Below are 13,853 nucleotides of genomic sequence, written 5' to 3'. Positions count from 1 at the left end.
GTTGGCTCTTCAGGGCAAATCTTTCAACTGAAACCTGTAACACAGTGTTTCCACTTTTAAATCCTCTAGTAAAAACCTGATTGTAACTAAAACATGATTATTCTTCTCTATACAGTGCACCAGAAAGGTTCAGGCAACTTTTGATAGCCACTGAGCAGCTCGTCAGCCAATCAAAACTAGTTTTGAAGGCTATCTTACCTTGCCCATGTAATACACCCCAATATGTGCTGTGTGGTCTATCAAATCAGTGTGATTTTTAGTTGTACAGAGATGCTTTTGCTAACAAGCATGTTAAGTACCCATCATTTCACTGTCTTTGCTAGTATGGCTTCCGGTGTAGGATATATGCAATTCAGACAAGGTTAATTTGGAGATACTTGAGCCCTGTGCTTTTTCTCATTTTCCTATGCATGGCACTAGCATGCAGTGTTTAAAGTCCTTTGAAAAGCTAAAATACATATTTATGGTAAAGCCTGATTTTAAATTTAAAACCAATTTACTAAGCCTGTAAGGCTTGTTTGAGCTTCATATATGCATATAAGGAGAAAGAAAAGACAGTTTGGTCTTGTAAAGTCTTAGAAGAAGATATGAAAACCAACTTTGATAGTGTTACAAATTCTAAAACTGTGACTAAAGAGATAGAGAATGGTATTAGCTGTCCCTTACCATTGCTTAGATGAGCTAAAATAAACTGTCGTATTACCTGACCTATAAGAGGTATTAGGCATTTTATTACCTTCTTTCTATCCACTTGAGCTCTAGACCTTTATTAAAGATTGTTTACAGAAGTTATTGAATGCTGCTGGTCTTATTTTTAAAGCACTGACAGGATGGCATTAATGTCTCAAAACATAAAAGGAAGGAATGAGATAAATTTTAAAATCATGATCTAAGTGCAAGAGGAAGTAAGATAAATATAAACCAAACTTATACATTCTTCCTTGCCAAAAGTCTCTTTATATGCCAACATGTCTGCCATTACTTTAACAGCTTCTATCAGAGTAAACTGGAAAGGAAAAACATTAAAAGTAATTCACTGCACAAAAATGCTTCTTTAGAGTAACATTAGGCACAGACTCTGAATGCGATCTTTGCTTTCATAATGTATTTACTGCTTTGATGGATGTTAAGGTTATAAGGATGCTAAATGGGGATGGAACATTTTTGATTATGGGCATCATCGATCTTGATGAAACACTGTAGGTATGACTTCGGTTTAGCGATGCAGCCCATATTTTTGATTTCCTTGTATTGATAGCTCCTTTGTCTTCAGGGCTTCTGCTTTGTCCCCTGCTCTGCTGTTAATATGAATGTGGTGACTTCCCATGAGCTACTTCACTCCCCTAAAACATTTTTAGTTGTAGATTTTGAAAGGTATGTGTAAAAGACAAACAGCCTTAGTAAGCCCAAAAGGTCAAAAGCACAGAAATCTGTTTCATTTTTTTAATTGTCACTGAGAATTTGTGCAGCTTGAAAGAAATACTTGCATCAATGGCCTGTGTGTAATTTTGGAACCAACAATCTCTATTTTGATCAGACAAATTGACATTAAGGTGTATATCCTAGCTACTAGCTATTTGTGGTCTGAATGAATTTGAGATTACCCAGTTAATGATATCTAGTGCTAGCTTGGTCAATTTGTAACACCATTCTTCATTGGTAAATAATAGTAAATAGTGATTTTGGTACGCTTTTTTATAGGGGAGCTCAGTTTGAAAGTTCTTCTTACCATTTTCAAAATGGTCCAGCTAAAAACTACATAGGATTAACAATTGGTCCATACTCTGTCTCACCTCAAATAAATTATTGACTATAACTAGAGTGGTACAAGAATAGTTTTTTAAATATAAATTCTCCTAAGATTATCATTAATAACAAATTTCAGTTTGTTGCTAAAATAAGAGGTTTTCTTTGTCTCATAACAGCTTCTGATAATGTGCTTCCTTGAAAAGTAGTTTACTACTAGGTCATCGGTTTCCTCTAAACCATGACAAATGAGGATATTTTTGTGTGATTTGGTGAAGACTCTTTTAGTCTGCCTGTTGTACAGCTGCTATGAAAATACTTGCTTAATCAAAAGACTTCTGTGCCCTTGGGTGCAATATGTCACGAGTTGTGTTTCATTACTAATGTATGCAGGTTCTGCTGCTGGAACATCTGCTGCTTATTTGGAAAGGTGTGGAAAAATTCACTATACAGTAATTGGATAATAAAGCTATTGAGCTTCAGATAATTGCTTGTGCTAAACTCTAAATTTCTTTTGCTGTAGGCCAAATCCTCATTCAGATCTTTGACCCATCTTTCTGATGAATTAAATCAATTTGATTTTTATAATACTATATTGAATGTTAGTAACTGTTGTTATTTGTTGATAATTTGCTGATAGCTGATGGTTTGTGTTGGCCCTATTTGTTGTTAATATTTGATACTAAAATGTAAATCTAGCTATACTTACATTTATTACAAATAGCCAGTACTCTTACACACTCAGTGTGTATAGTAGTTTTATTTGGTCTTCAGTAGTTTTCCTTCATGAATTCTACACAGATAGATGCCAATTATCATAGAATCATAGAATGGTTTGGGTTGGAGGGGATCTTAAAGATCATCTCGTTCCAACGCCCCTGCCATGGGCAGGGACACCTTCCACTAGACCAGGTTGCTCAAAGCCCCGTCCAACCTGGCCTTGAACACTGCCAGGGAGGGGGCAGCCACAGCTTCTCTGGGCAACCTGTTCCAGTGTCTCACCACACTCACAGTGAAAGATTTCTTCCTTATAACTAATCTAAATCTACCTTCTGTCAGTTTAATACTGTTATTCCTTGTCCTATCACTACACTCCCTGATAAAGAGTCCCTCTCCATCTTTCCTGTAGCCCCATTTAAGTACTGGAAGGCCGCTGTAAGGTCTCCCCAGAGCCTTCTCTTCTCCAGCCTCAACAACCCCAAGTCTCTCAGCCTGTCTTCATAAGGGAGGTGTTCCAGCCCCCCGATCATCTTCTTGGCCCTCTTCTGGACCCACTTGAACAGGTCTATGTCCTTCTTACACTGGGGGCCCCAGAGCTGGACACAGTACTCTAGGGGGGGGTCTCATGAGAGCAGAGCAGAGGGGGAGAATCACCTCCCTCGACCTACTGGCCACAATTCTCTTGATGCAGCCCAGGATATGGTTGGTTTTCTGGGCTGTGAGTGCACATTCCTGGCTCATAGTCAGTTTTTCATCCACTGATACGCCCAAGTCCTTCTCTGCAGGGCTGCTCTCAATCCACTCATCTCCCAGCCTGTATTTGTGCTTGGGATTGCCCCTGACCCATGTGCAGGACCTTGCACTTGGCCTTGTCGAACTTCATGAGGTTTGCACGGTCCCACCTCTCCAGCCTGTCCAGGTCCCTCTGCATGGCACATCCCTTCCCTCCAGCGAGTCGACCGCACCACACAGCTTGGTGTTGTTGACAAACTCACTGAGGGTGCCCTCAATCCCACTGTCTGTGTCACCAACAAAGATGTTAAACAGCGCCGGCCCCAATGCGAACCCCTGAGGAACGCCACTCGTCACTGCTCTCTACTTGGACATCGAGCTGTTGACCACAACTGTTGGAGTGCGACCATCCAGCCAATTCTTTATCCACTGAGTGGTCCATCCGTCAAATCCATGTCTCTCCAGTTTAGAGACAAGAATGTTGTGCAGGGCAGAGTCAAAAGCTTTGCACAAGTCCAGGTAGATGATGTCAGTTGCTCTTCCCTTATTCACCAATGCTGTAACTCCATTGTAGAAAGCCACCAAATTTGTCAGGCATGATTTGCTCTTAGTGAAGCCATGTTTGCTGTCACTATTTATTGTTCATTAAAAATTCAGTAAATTTTCAGGACAAAGAGTATAAGATTAGGTTTTATTAGCAAGGTGTGTGCTTTCCCTCTACACGTGAGTCAAAAATTATTTTATTGGTCTTATGGCAACTGAAACACTTTTGGAATAATAAAATTATTTAAAATCAGTGATAAATTTAGTAGTTATTAATGCTTTGGACTTCCTAGGTATTTTCATGAATACCAAGTAGCAATATGACTGATTGTGACTGAAGAATATCATAAACCCCCTGTAGAGCAAATTCAGTTCAACAGATTGATTTTGGAGGAGGGTTTGTTAATTTTTTCACTAAATGGTCTGTGCTGACAATGAGTATTGTAGTAATAGAAAGTTTGTAAAATCAGAGTTTGTTTTAAATAGACCTCAATGTTGATTTCCGCAGGGCTTCTGAGAAAACTTCTGAGAAAAGGAGAAAGCAAGAGCAGAGCAACTCTGTGAGGAAGAATAAATGTTCATTAGAAAAAAGTAAGCTTTGTTAGAAAAGGACTCCTTGTTGCCCACAACAATATTACTCATGACTTCATTCACTGGAATATTGAATTTTTATGAGTATTTTCATCTCTGTTTCTTCCATAGGGTATCTAACTGACTTTTCTGCTTTCATCAGAATTGTTCATCCCTATTATGCTGCAACGCTTTCTGCCGCTGATGGTGACTCACTGACCCTGCCACAGGTTTCCCTGCTTTATCTGCCAAGTCTGATAATTATTTTAGTAACAAGTGCTAGCTCAATAATGTTTAGCCACTCAGGCCTCCTCCCTCATTATTTTTGTTCACTGGAGGCAACTGATCTGAAAACTATCTTTGTTCTCACCTGGGGTTTAAAGATATGAAAATTCATTCAGATCACAGTTATCTTTCCTGCTATCTTCCTTGATTAACAGTATGGTGAGCTGAACTGAAGTTTACAAGTGCGGTTGCTTCCTCACTCACTGTCTACTTTGAATCGAGCTTGTTGTCCCAGTTGCATGAGGCAAACAGAAAAAATGAGCAGTTTTAAGTACATGTACACTTCAGTATCATGTTCTACATATTATTAGTAGCTTCATTGCTTATGTGCTGCCAGAACTGCTCAATTCTGTCTTTTCTTGGCTCTCAGCAGGAGACTTTCAGGCTGAGCTCAGGAGCCCTAGTACGTAGAGGTTATTCCCAAATGGTGATTATTGCTCTGATAGCCACTAGGAACCATAGCTATGGACTATCTTAGTCTTTGCCCCAAGAAACTTACGGAGAAGTGGTGAAATTACTTTAGAGAAGCTCATTATTAACTAAAAGCTCAAAAGATAGGAGAAGACCAGACTTCTCAAGATCTACACTTTCAATCCCTGGGTAAACTAAATGGGCTGTCGTTCAGCCATCATTCAGGGTCAAGCAGCCTGATCAGTTAAACATTGCCAAGACAATACATAAGATAGCTAATTTCAGTTGCTTGTGAGAGGGACATTTTCCAATATAATTTTACTAATTAGTATTGTTATGTTTGAATAGAAAACCAGAATTTGAAAATGCAGCACTTCAACCCCCCATTCTATGGTGTGTAGCAGATCTCTCCTGAAATATTAGTGTCAGCAGCAGCAGTGTTGCTACTGGATTTCGATAACCATTTTAATGAAGTGTAGTAGATCCCACAAATAATGCATTGGAGGGAAGAAGCTGGTTCTGTCTGTCTCCGAAATGACAAATCCCCAGGGACCGCTTTGATAGTACTAGCTTATTGCAGGGTGGTAGGACTAGATGACCTTTAGAAATTCCTTCCAACCCAAACTATGATTCTAAGAAGAAAGCGTTAGAAGATGAATGGGAGTGCTATCAGTGTTGATCTGTAGTTTAACAAAGTATGCAGGTCTGAGACTACCTATTTTTTCTACAGTAATTTTAATATTTTGATAGAATTTCCTAGGAGTCCCTTAGGGTGAGAAAGATGAGCGCTTGTGAAAAAATATCTAAAAGTCTACTTCAGTACAAACCATTTAAACCTATGCCTACTAAGGATTGGCTCACTGCTGGAAACTTGTGTCAGGTACATGTGAAGAGATTCTCCTGGCTAGATAGACAGTGAAGAAATCTGTCCTTGAGCTCCATTCTCCTTTTGAAGGTGGAGCCCTGATCAGTACAGTCAGTGAATCAAAGGTATAATTCACCTCTTTCAAAAGACCACGTCTAAAATAAATCAGATTAATAAGCTATGTAGATCATCCATTGTCTATGGAAGAGACCTAGGGTGACAGTCATATATGTATACTTTTAGTGAAACCTGTGCAAAACTAATAGTGGAAGAAAATTGTGTTCTATATCGCCATTTTGGAAGACAATCTTAAATCAGGGAGGAAGTAGGAAGTTAAGTAGGGAGCTACAGAGACCAAACTTGCCTATTGTGCCTCAGACGTCTTTTTTTTTTTTTTTTTTTTGGGGGGGGGGGGGGGTGTTGTTTGTTTGTTTGTGGGGGTTTTTTGGGGGTTTTTTGTTTTTTGTTTTTTTTTTTTTTGTGGTATTGTCGCCATAAACTCTTTTACTTGACTTGACATTTGGGAAAAAAACCCAAAACATTTCTGTTGTCAGAGGAAATGAGTGACAGAAATATTGCTTGCCAGACCTCAGTTGGCTATGGCCATTGAGTCATACTTGGTTTTAGCTGACCTGGGCTTCCTACAAATAAAGACATGAAACTTCATTCAGTGGGTTTGAAAAGAACAAAACTGTTTCCATTATATAAGCATATTGACATGAAGTTTTTGTAGGTGCCTGTTCTGTATGAAACACTGCTTCCTAGGTTTGGCAAAAAGGGGAGATTTGATCTCTGACAAGTTATGTCTATATTTGGTTATTTATTCATATACTTGGTTCACATATGCCTTTATTGGGGAAGAAAATTCAATTTGCCCTCTACTACATATAGCTTTCCTTTTTTAATATTACTGTTTACAGCATTACATTGATTTGAATATCTGTGACTAAATTAAATATGAAAACTCATTTGCTTCTAGGCTGATAGGACTAAATGTCTGTCATCACTGTATTTTTCATTGTTCCTATGAGTTCCTATTGTTCCTATAAATTTGTTTGAGCATATGGTGGTGGTGTTGTCTTTTGTCCATAGTTTCTTAGCAGTAGATATAACTCATTTATCTCTTTTTCAAAATGTTAGGAATTGTTTTGGCTGGTATAGTTTTCCACAGCATGAGGAACTTCACTGAGTACCCGTCGTGTGGATCACAACTTTAAGTTTGAGGTGACCTTTTTGCCCAGCTTCCCTTTCTAGAAGTATTTTGACGTTTATAGCGGTCCTTCTCACTTCCATATCACAGCACTGTCTACTTTCTGGTACTGGATGTTTAGCGTGGGCTATTTGACTTTCTTTGATGAGCTCTAGTGACTAATTCTGGGTCTTTCTGTGGCTTTTTATAATGTTCTATCCCTAGTATCAGTCACCATTTAGTCTATACTTAGGAATTCATGTATGAAAAATTACAAAATTGGATTTTCCATCATAGGTCAGGCAAAGACTATTCTTTTTCACCTTCTTTTTTTTTTTTTTTTGATTTCCAATTCAAAACATATAATTTTATCACTTTTATTTTTAATTTTATGTAATTTTAGTGCTTCTGCATTCAAAGTACATTCTTACATTTTAGTTCACAGTTAGATTCTTATGTCCGAGTTAACAAAAAGCTACTTAAAACATCATTTCAGAACTAGCTGTTTGAAAAAAGACTACCTCTTGCTGCTTTTGTTTTAAGTTTCTTTACTTGTCGTCCACTTTTTTTGAGCTGAGGCAATGATGGAAATTATAACAGTTGTATATATATGCTCTCAGCTCTGTGTGTGTGTATATATATTTAATGAGGAAAATATTCAAAGTTAATTTTGGATTTTGTATAGTACATCAGAGCATTCTGATCAAAAACATTTGACAAAACCCAGCTGTTTTCAGCCTTCAAGTTCTGACTACCTCCACAGCCAGAGGGCTCAGTGCAACACAGCTGGGCCCAGGGAACTCCTCCAGGACCCTTTTAACAGCATGCTACCCTACAGGCTGAGGAACAAAGGGAACATCACAGAAAATAATGCAGAATGCTCCTCATGAGAAAAATTTAAGGATCAGTTTGTGGCTCAGCAGACAAGCATCCCGCCTGTGATCAAGTCATCCCCTGGTTTAGGTATTAAAGCAGAGTTCGAGTAGGAATTTGAAAGGTGAGCACGTTAGGTCTGACAAAGATGCATGTTTCTAGTTTAAAGCAGTAGATGAAGGAAACAGGCATCACTCGGTGTTGAGGAACAGGTATTTGTCCTCCAGCATTAAATGGAAAATGATAACATATGAAGAGCCATAAATGTACAAAAAGAAGTAGTTAACATTTAACGTGATAGAAGAAGGGGCAAAAGAAAGGTAGGAAGTGGGTCTCTGATGATCAAAAACCAGCCTAAGAATTGATCTTTATTATTCTAAGAGGTAATAGCAAGGCTGCTGGAGGAAACATTGCTGCACTAATCAAGACTAGAGGTGACTACTTAAATTTTTTAAACAAATAATTTAGTTGTCAAAAGATATTGTTTCAGGTTGATTAAGTATGTTTATGAATTTGCATGGAATTTGACATATACCTCTGGCTGAAAAATAGTGAACAGTTCTGGTTTTTTATTTTAAATATTGTTATTGAAGCCATAAAGGAGGGATAATTAATCAGGAAAAGAAAGCTTCCCCCCATCCCCTAAATTTAGTTGCCTGAATGGAATAAAAAAAAAAAAAATTAGAATGTTTTGGTTTTGAATTGGATGACGTATTTAATACAACCTGAAACAATTTTATGTCAACTCTTAATCCAAAAAATTGCCTGTTGTACACTGACTCAAAGCAAATTATTCTCTCCGGATTTTTTAGTTTAGCCTTTCATCGACTTAACAGTGATAGGTGACCTTGAAGAGCAGATTTTGCTGTAAGACTGGAAGGGATGTCTTACAGAGAAAATCTTCAATTTTTAGACATTGCTTGTTTGGGAGGGGTGTGATGGAACTTAATGTTCAAACTGGTGGCTAATTTTCAGCTTAAATTGTAGAAGTAATCCCAACATTGGCCAGAATCTCACAAGAGCAAAAAAAATTATTCCCATCTCTCTGAAAATATGTTTTTTACCTTCCCGGATCTGGACCTTGAATTCTTATTCTTCCCCTGCAACAGTGCCACAATGCATTTGAATTTGATCTATCCCATGTCCCAACAAAGCAGTGCTAGACCTGTGTTTGGTTTTTGTGTAAATGCATAAATATGCTTTTTCTTTTGTACCACATAATGAGCATGTTACTTTGTAAGTCTTTTATAATGAGTTATCAAATACTATTTTTGTTGCTAACATTGCTGCTAAGTTGAAACAGGATCCATGGTAAATTAAAACTCTTAATCTTATTTAACTTCTGTTTGAGGTCTCAAGTATATATTTCAGAGGTGTTTATGTTTATTAAAAATTAAGAAAATTAAGATCCAACAATAGAAAAATGAATTATTTGATATAGGCCAGTTAAAATGCACAAAATCATAAATCACGTTATCTCCACCTAACTCCAGAAGCTGCACAGCCTTGTTCTGCACAGATCTCTGTCTTTCAGGAGCTGAGTAGTTTTATAACATGAAGTGCTGAGTTCTTATGCATCGGGTATGGGCAGACAAGCCAGATTTTGTATGACGTGAGCAGTTTTCAGTTGAGTTCTAACCAGGAACAGGCTTATTTTATTCAAACTTCAGGTTGAACTTGACAGACGTTACAGAGAATGAAAACAAATGCTCTTTAACTTCTTTATAGGGGTAGAAGGGTCTTTACATGTGAAAATGACTGGCCAAGATGTAAGCATTAGAATCTAAATTTAATTGATAGCAGCACTATTTTCAGATATTGAAAAATGAATATATGAATTCATTTTCATATATTTCATATATCAATTCATATACCTATAAATGAATATACAAATCCATATTCATATGCACATATAAATATATATGTTCCTCAGGGTTCAGTTCTGGTGCCAGTTCCATTCAAAATATTTATCAGCGATCTAGATGCAGGAGTTGAATGTACCCGTTAGCAAGTTTGCTGATGATACCAAACTGGGAGGTGCTGTTTACTCTCTTGAGGAACAAGATGCCTTGCAGAGGGATCTAGATAGGTTGGAACATTGGGCAATCATTAATGGTATGAAATTTAACAAATCAGAATGCTGGATTCTGCACCTAGGAGGAGTAACACTGGGCACAAATACAAATTGGAAGAGGAGTGGCTGGAGAGCAGCCCTGCAGAAAGGGATCTGGGGTGCTGGGCACCAACAGGCTCAACATGAGTCAGCAGCACCCTGGCAGCCAGGAGGGCAAACCCCATCCTGGGGTGCATCAAACACAGCATAACCAGCTGGTCAAGAGGTGATTATCCTGCTGTATTCAACATCGGTGTGGCCTCACCTTGAATACTGTGTGCAGTTCTGGGCCCCAGAATTTAAGGAAGATGTGGAGGTCCTTGAATGCATCCAGAGGAGGGCAACAAAGCTGGTGAAAGGGCTGGAAGGCATGTCCTGTGAGGAGGAGCTTTGGGTTTGTCTAGTTTGGAGAGAAGGAAGCTGAGGGGTGACCTCTTTGCTCTCTACAGCTTCCTGAGAAGGGGATGTGAAAAGGGAGGTGCTGATTGCTTCTTCCTGGGATCCAGTGATAGGACTCATGGGACTGGTTCAAAGCTGTGTCAGGGGAGGTTTAGACTAGACATTAGGAAGCATTTCTTTACTGAGTGGGTGGTCAAACAGTGGAACAGGCTTTCTAGAGGGGTGGTCGAAGTCCCAATCTTGTTCTGTTCTATTCTATTCTAGTCTATTCTAGTCTAGTCTAGTCTATTCTCTGGTTTTCATGTGTTCGCATTTAATTTTTAAATGCTCATTTTCAAATGCATTAAGTCCAGAAGCACAATGTTATATAGCAGGTATCTCTAAAAGTAAAGACCTTCAGGACTGAAATGAGTGGTTGTCAGGATTTTGGTTTCTTGGCTGGATGATGTGTTAGATGTCAAGTCTTAAGTTGTTTTATTGACTTTCACAGCAGGGATATAAATCAGCAAGTTTTTTATAGCATTTACAATGATTGAACTTGAGTGGCTTTCAGCAGAAGAAAATAGCAAGCAGATTGTGAAAGGATTAAGATAACCTCAAATGTTTTGATTAGACTGTTTGTAATATAGTACCATTGGGCTCTCAACAAACTACAATGCAGAAAACATGTTAGATTTACTTTGGACATAGTTGCATCAGAGAGAAGCAACTAAGTAAATGTTTCTCAGTATAGAAATAACTTGTAACTGTACTATGTATATTGTGTAATTACACACAAAACCCCATTTGTTTCACTGTGGATTTTATATAAGACTATATAAAAGATACATGTTACACAATGAGAATGTGCTCATCCAAGTCTAGAGTCCTGAGGAAAATGACTGCTTGAAGCACTCAGCTTCATGATGGTCCTCAAAGCTTTTTGTTATTATGACAATGCATTGGTTTATTTTATGAAACACTTGAAGCTTCATATATTTGGAAAGGTGAATCATGCCAGCAGTGTGAATAAATAAATTTTCATGTAGTCAGATCTTTGGAAATATGGTTTCTATAGTGCATTGATTTCATTTCAGTCCTTCTTGAGTATTGAATGTAATATCTTTGAAAGTGTAATCTGTGTATTGCTTTTGCATTACAGCTTGTGCCATCTTTGGCATGCAATTTATCAGTGACTTGATAGAAAAATGATTGAAATTTGAGTCATAGACATGCACATCATTATTTGCAATTCAGTTTCTTAACAAGTTTTATTAATCTTTTTACTTAAAAAGGAACTGGAATAAAAGGCACCTTTTGTGATTTGCCAGTGAAAAATACTGGCAAAATGCTATAAAAAAAGCAGTTTTCAAAGTAGCTGTCACACATCCTCAGACCCACTTAAAAATAGGTAGATTTGTGTTGTGGCACGAGAGAAACCTACCTAAAAGTGTGTGATACTCTCATAGATCTGGATTGAGGAATAGTAAAATGTGATATACAATGGTGTTCTGTTTTTCTTCTGTGGCTCCAGAGACCACACTTCCAATTGAGGCAGAACAGCCTTAACTGAAGAAATTAAGAGCAACCTGCCTTATATCTTTTCATAGAAGGAGAGGAGATGGTTTGTCTTTCTTCTAGCAGTAATGTGAATTTATTTCTCTATTTTCTTTGCTCTTAATACAGGTGTCTAATATGAAATGTTACATTCCAGGTCAAATAAGTAATCTGATCTGAAACGTTTTTTTCTTGCCAAGATGAAAGTAGGAAGGACTTGTGTTTTAGGTTGACATGAACTGAAGCTTTCTTATTTTTGCCAGATAACTTAAACCCCATATATTCTGGTCAACTCTTTATATACCAGCAAACACAATTAAGGGTGTTTTTTTAACTTGTTTAGGTAAGTTATTGGACTGTAATAGCATAGTGTTATCATGTTGCTGAATAAATGTATACACTGCACTTGGTTCTAGCTGGCCAGTGCTTCCTCTGTTGTTCTGGTATGTTCTCCTTCCTGGATTACCATATCCATTTGGAGGGTTAATGAATGAATCTTCTCCCTGGTCCTCCACTTCTTGAATTTTTTATCTTGTTATTAGTGTTGTGCTTGATTTACTCCTTTTGTTATGCCACAGGTTTCTGTCATAAGCTGGAAAGAAAACCAAAAAGGCTTTGATAGGAGATGTTACCCTAGGCCATCCAGCCATGATATTCCTCAGTTGGAGTTCAGATGTATAGTTGTAAGATTATAATGAATGTTTCTGAAATGTTTACTCCAAATCAGTTCTGCCAGATAAAAAGGTATACAATGAATCTGACTTCTTTTTCTTTTTTTTTTTTTTTTTTTCCAAAACAAAGACTTATTTGTTCCTAAAGTAGAAATATTGATGTATTCTAGATAACTTTTCTGTGTAGGACTTTTGAAGATACTCCTTGTAAAAATCCTACTAATAAGTCACTTATTCTAAGTTCTTGGGAGAGGACAGGAGAAAGCTGACACTGCTGGAAATCTTGTTTGGAAGTCTGTTTGCATAATTTCTTGTTGAAAAGGCACTGTATGATAGTGATTCAGAGGTATTATCTTCAGTGTAATAAAGCATAGCTGAACTGAAGTTGTGAATAAAAGCAAAGTTAAAAAAAAATCACCAAGGAAAAATTATTTTATAATAAAATACATTATGATAATTTAAATACATGCCAATGAATTTGAAAGACACAGGTAGGTGTGTGGGTCTGTGTCTTTCCCCAGACAACAGTGTCAATGATCAACTGGTACAGTACCAAAAGAAAATAAATTCTAAAAAGTACAGTGAAACAGGTGGAAATATAAAGTGCAACTTGTCATCTTAATGTACTTTTGAAAAATGTTTCTTTAGATTTTAACGTTTTATTTACAATCAGAATCAACATCTTTGTGGACAAGGTAGTTTCTAATGACCAAAAAAAGGAATCAGGAAAGAATGGTATGTTCCATACAGACTGTTTGCTTGCAGTGGGGTGTCTAATACCAGGCTTCAACATCACTAATTGATCGTACAGTGCTTGTTATAATCTATCAGGTGCTCTGGCAATGTATGTGTCAGGATGAATGATTGAATATTAAAAACCTTTTCCTCTGTTCTTTTAGATACAAAACATTTTAAAACTATTATTTCTTTTTCACTGAGAGTGTTACTCTGCGTATACAAAGTACATACCTATATTCAATGTGTGTGTATACATATTGTATTTATATACATATATGTACATATAAGAGCCATCCCTTATTTACAGAAGCTGGGAAAATCTTACCCATTTTTTTGTGCTTTTCAAAATACAAACTCCATGCAATGAATTTGCTGTTCTCATAATCTCTTATGGAGATTATTTTTATGACTCTCTTCTACAGACTGTCATAAAAGCTGGTTTTAAAAACCAGTCTCTTTTTC

At 37.3% G+C, this 13,853-nt stretch overlaps 1 protein-coding gene across 1 annotated transcript in view; it reads left to right on the top strand.

Annotated features, from left to right (window-relative positions):
* The window catches only part of ZNF385D (zinc finger protein 385D), a 446,378-nt gene that overhangs the window by 138,942 nt on the left and 293,583 nt on the right, over positions 1-13,853 (top strand). The gene's annotated exons all lie outside the window — the stretch shown is intronic.

Source organism: Strix aluco, chromosome 1, assembly GCF_031877795.1.
Source record: "Strix aluco isolate bStrAlu1 chromosome 1, bStrAlu1.hap1, whole genome shotgun sequence".
NCBI classification, from domain to species: Eukaryota; Metazoa; Chordata; class Aves; order Strigiformes; family Strigidae; genus Strix; species Strix aluco.
The sequence above is the reverse complement of the archived record's forward strand: the minus strand, read 5'-3'. Positions and strand labels throughout refer to the sequence as shown.